Here is a 4,954-nt window from a genome sequence, read left to right on the forward strand (position 1 = left end):
GCACCGGCGATGTCTTACTGGCTCCCACAATGATAAGCCACCCGTTGGCATATGTCGCACCTACCACCCGACATTGGGCGCCCACCGTGGGGCCAGGTGCACCGTCGTCCGGAGACCTGTTCTGGACGGGAACCCATTTCCTTCACAGCGAGCGTAGTCAGCCCGGCACGCCCGATGGCGCTTGCCCCGACGCGCTGCAAGGCGTCGACGACGCCTGCGCGGCGAGCTGCCTTGCCGATCTTCTTGGCGAGGCTCGCATCTCCGACGAGCCTGTGTCCGACGCGGGCACAGATTGCCCCGAGAGCCGCCTCGTCAGCCTCCTCGACCAGCTTCACGTCCCCAACGAGCTTGCTGTGGATTTGGAGTCGGTCGGCTCCACCGACCCGATGCTTGTCGACTCCGACACGGCATCGGTTGACGCCTTCCCCACCAACGTGGTGATCATTGACGACCCTCTTCCTCGAGCCGACAGTGGCGGCAGCACTGTCACTGAGGTGCGGGTCATCAGCCATGGCGCCGCCTCAGGCGAGAACGCTCATGACGCCCTACAAGCGGCGCTACACGACCTGTCCGCCCCCATCCCGGCCGACGTCGACGCCGAGACACTGGAGGCATGCCGCCTCGCCCTCATCGTGGAGGGCCAGAAGATAGCATCCATGAGACGCCTCACTGAGGCTCACCAGCGCGAAGTCGACCGTGCCGCCTTTGGTACGCCGCCTCCTGGCGGGCCGAGCCGAGTCGGCATCGTCAAGAAGCGCGGCGCGGCCATCGCCAGCATGCTGGGAGCAGACCGCCAAGTCTACGCCACGCCACTCGAGAACCTGCATGCCGCTCAGGCGGCCGTAGACGAGCTGAACGGGCTGGGGGCCGACGAGCTCCCCTACATGACTAGACGCATCCAGCAGCTGATCGACGCGGCCGCAGAGCGGCATGAAGCCGGAGCCCGCGCTGAAATTCCTCCCCCATGCCGAGAGCACGGCGCGACATCCCGGACGCCGACTGCAAGCGGCGCCCGCGCAAAAAAGACAAGGAGCCGGCTGCTAGCCGCAGTCGGACTGGGCTCACCATCGAGCGCGACGCAGAAGGCCGCCCCGAGCTGTGGAACGACAAGGCAATCCGCCTCCTCCCCCGCCTCGTGGGGAGAGATATCCCACCCCGCCGCCTGTTACGCATTTGACTCTCGGCGACCGACTAGGCCACCGCGAAGGAGTCGGCAAGAATGACGCCCGCCACCGGATCGACCGCCTAGCGCGATCCCTGGCGCTAGAAGAAGAAGATGATGTCGGCCCGCCTTGCTTTGGCCCCCGCATCCGCGACGAGCCCTTCCCCAAAGGGTTCTCACTCCCAAGAGACACGCCAAAATACAACGGCTCCGTGAAGCCGGAAGACTGGTTGATCGATTACTCCACCGCAGTCCGCATAGCAAACGGCAACAGGCGCGTTGCCGTGAAGTACGTACCGCTCATGCTTCAAGGCACGGCACGCACCTGGTTGAATAGCCTCAAGCCCTACAGCGTCAACAGCTGGCTAGACTTCATGGAAGTCTTCATCCGCAATTTCACCAGCACATACAAGCGGCCTACGAAGCCCCGCCAGCTTTCCTTGTGCGTCGAAGGGCCCAGCGAATCAACTCGCGACTACCTCACGCGTTGGGCGGAGCTCCGCAACTCCTGCGAACGGGTGCACGAGGTTCAAGCCATAGAGTACTTCACCGCCGGGTGCCGAGAGGGCACCCTCCTCAAGCACCGACTCCTCTGCGATGAGCCGACTACCCTCGACGAGCTGCTGATCATAGCAGACAAGTAATCCACGGCCGACTCTTCAATGAAGACTGAGCTTCGAGTGGATGCCTCTGGAAAGGTGCTCGTTCCGGCTCCCAAGACGCCAGCCGGTGACTCCAATCGACGCCTGCACCCAAACAACCACAAGCGCAAGGCCCCTGTGTCGCCTTCCACTAGTCGGAAAGTAGCCACAGTTAAAGACGAACAACCCGAAGGGCGGCCCATGCCCAAGAAGCAGAAGGGCGGCAGGCCGGCTTGGCAGCCGGCTTTCTCCTACGAGCAAACCCTTGATGCCCCCTGCAAGTTCCACAGCGGCGCGAAGCCGTCCAACCATACGACTCGGAAGTGTCATTGGCTCACGCGAATCTCCAAAGGCGAGGGACTGGTGCCGCCTCCACCTTCTGGCCAGCCGCCTCCAGCCCCTCAGCAGCCGGCTGCTCGACCAGCAGTCGGAGCCATTCAAGACGAGTTCCCGGACGAACATGCCGCCTACATCGTCTTTACAAGCCAAACTGAAGACAGACGCAATCGGCGCCGACAATAGCAAGAAGTCAACGCGGTCGCCTCCAACAACCCAGAGTTTATGCATTGGTCTGAGAAGCCTATCAGCTGGAGCCGGGCCGATCACCCAGAGGTGGTGCCGTCTCCCGGCTCTTATGCATTGTATTGGACGCCACCCTCGCGATAGAAAGGTGAGCTGCCCGTTTCTCCCGAGTACTGATTGAGGGAGGGAGCGAGATCAACATACTGTACCGTGACACCATGGAGAAGCTGAACATCCAGACGAAGCAACTCATGCCAAGCCGGACTGTGTTCCATGGCATCGTACCCGGCCTATCCTGCTCACCAATCGGCAAGATTAAGATAGATGTTCTCTTCGGAGACAAGGATCACTTCCCCCGAGAAGCAGTCTGGTTTGAAGTGGTGGATCTAGAGAGCCCTTACCACGCGTTGCTTGGCCGACCTGCCTTGGCCAAGTTCATGGCTGTGCCCCACTATGCCTACCTCAAGATGAAGATGCCTAGTTCGAAGGGGATCATCACCATAGCCGGAGACTACAAGAAATCCTCTGAGTGTGCCGCAGCCAGCAGCCGACTGGCTGAGTCCCTCGTGATTGCCAAAGAAAAAAACACGTTGGACCGAGTCGTGGCCATGGCCGGCAAGCATCCGGCCCTGTCCCCTGACCCCAAGGAGTATGATGCTCAAGGTTCCTTCCAGTTGGCCAAGGAAACAAAGAAGATACCTCTGGACCCAGAGAACCCGGAGAGGTTTGCCGTCATTGGAGCAAACCTGGACAACAAATAGGAAGGCGAGCTCGTCGATTTCCTCCGTGAGAATCGGGACATCTTTGCATGGTCCCCAAAGGACATGCCGGGTGTTCCGAAGGATTTCGCCGAGCACAAGCTACACGTCCGAGCAGACGCAAAACCAGTCAAACAACCTCTCTGCTGACTGTCGGAGGAGAAGAGAAGGATTGTAGGAGAAGAGATAGCCCGGCATCTGGCGGCCGGCTTCATTATGGAGGTGTTTTTTCCAGAATGGCTTGCCAACCCGGTCCTCGTATTGAAGAAAAACAATAAATGGTGCATGTGTATAGATTATACCAGCCTCAAGAAAGCCTGCCCCAAAGATCCGTTTGCCTTACCTCGAATCGATCAAGTGATAGACTCCACAGACGGATGCGAGCTGTTGAGTTTTTTGGATGCTTACTCGGGCTACCATCAGATCAAGTTGGATCCAGCCGACCGCCCGAAGACCGCCTTCATCACACCATTCAGAGCTTTCTGCTACCTGACTATGACATTCAGCTTGAGAAATGCCGGTGCTACTTTCCAGCGTTGCATGCAGAAGTGCCTCCTCAAGCAACTCGGCAAAAATGCCCACGTCTATGTAGATGATATTGTGGTGAAGACGGAGAAGCGCGGCACCCTGCTGGAAGACCTCAGAGAAACATTCGACAACCTGCGCCGGTTTTAGATCAAGCTCAACCCTGAGAAATGCGTGTTCGGAGTACTAGTTGGCCAGCTTCTAGGCTTCTTGGTCTCCGAACGCGGCATCGAGTGCAACCCAGTGAAGATCAAGGCCATAGAGAGAATGCAGATTCCTACCAAGCTGCGAGACGTCCAAAAGTTTACCGGGTGCCTAGCCTCCCTGAACCGCTTCATCAGCCGGCTAGGAGAGAAGGCTCTCCCCCTGTACCGACACATGAAAAAGTCCACCCGCTTCGAGTGGAACGACCATCGCAGACCAAGCTTTTCACGAGTTGAAGAAGATGCTGACCACGCCATCTGTCTTGGCGGCGCCGACTGAGAAAGAGCCCATGCTCCTTTACATTGCCGCGACTAGCCGAGTGGTCAGCACAGTTGTTGTGGTCCAATGCCCAGAAGAAGGCCGAGCTCAGTTAGTCCAAAGGCCGGTGTATTATTTGAGCAAAGTACTGTCCACCTCGAAGCAAAACTACCCGCAGTACCAGAAGATGTGCTATGGAGTATACTTCGCTGCCAAGAAGCTGAAGCCCTACTTTCAAGAGCACCCCATCACGGTCGTATGTACTGCCCCGCTTGCCAAGATCATAGGCAGCCGGGATGCATCCGGCCGGGTGGCCAAGTGGGCCATTGCGCTGGCTCCTTACACGATCTTCTACCAGCCTCGCACCGCCATCAAGTCCCAAGCATCGGCCGACTTCCTTGTCGACTGGGCCGAGACCCAGTACCTACCGCCGGCTCCCGACTCCACTCATTGGCGGATGCACTTCGATGGATCCAAGATGCGCACCGGCTTGGGAGCCGGCATCGTCCTCACCTCTCCCAAGGGCGACAAACTCAGATACACATTGCAAATTCATTTTGCCGCCTCCAACAACGTGGCCGAGTACGAGGCGCTCATACATGGGCTCCGGCTAGCCAAAGAGCTCGGCATCCGCCGGATCCTGTGCTATGGTGACTCGGATTTGGTAGTCCAGCAATCATCTGGCGACTGGGACGCCAAGGACGCAAACATGGCGAGCTACCGATTCCTCGTTCAGCAAATCAGCGGATACTTTGAAGGATGCGAGTTCCTCCACGTGCCACGGGCCGACAACGAGCAAGCAGATGCCCTGGCACGAATCGGTTCCACCCGACAAGCTATCCCAACTGGCGTCTCTCTCCAACGCCTCCTCAAGCTGTCTGTCA

Source organism: Aegilops tauschii, chromosome 5 (assembly GCF_002575655.3).
Source record: "Aegilops tauschii subsp. strangulata cultivar AL8/78 chromosome 5, Aet v6.0, whole genome shotgun sequence".
NCBI classification, from domain to species: Eukaryota; Viridiplantae; Streptophyta; class Magnoliopsida; order Poales; family Poaceae; genus Aegilops; species Aegilops tauschii.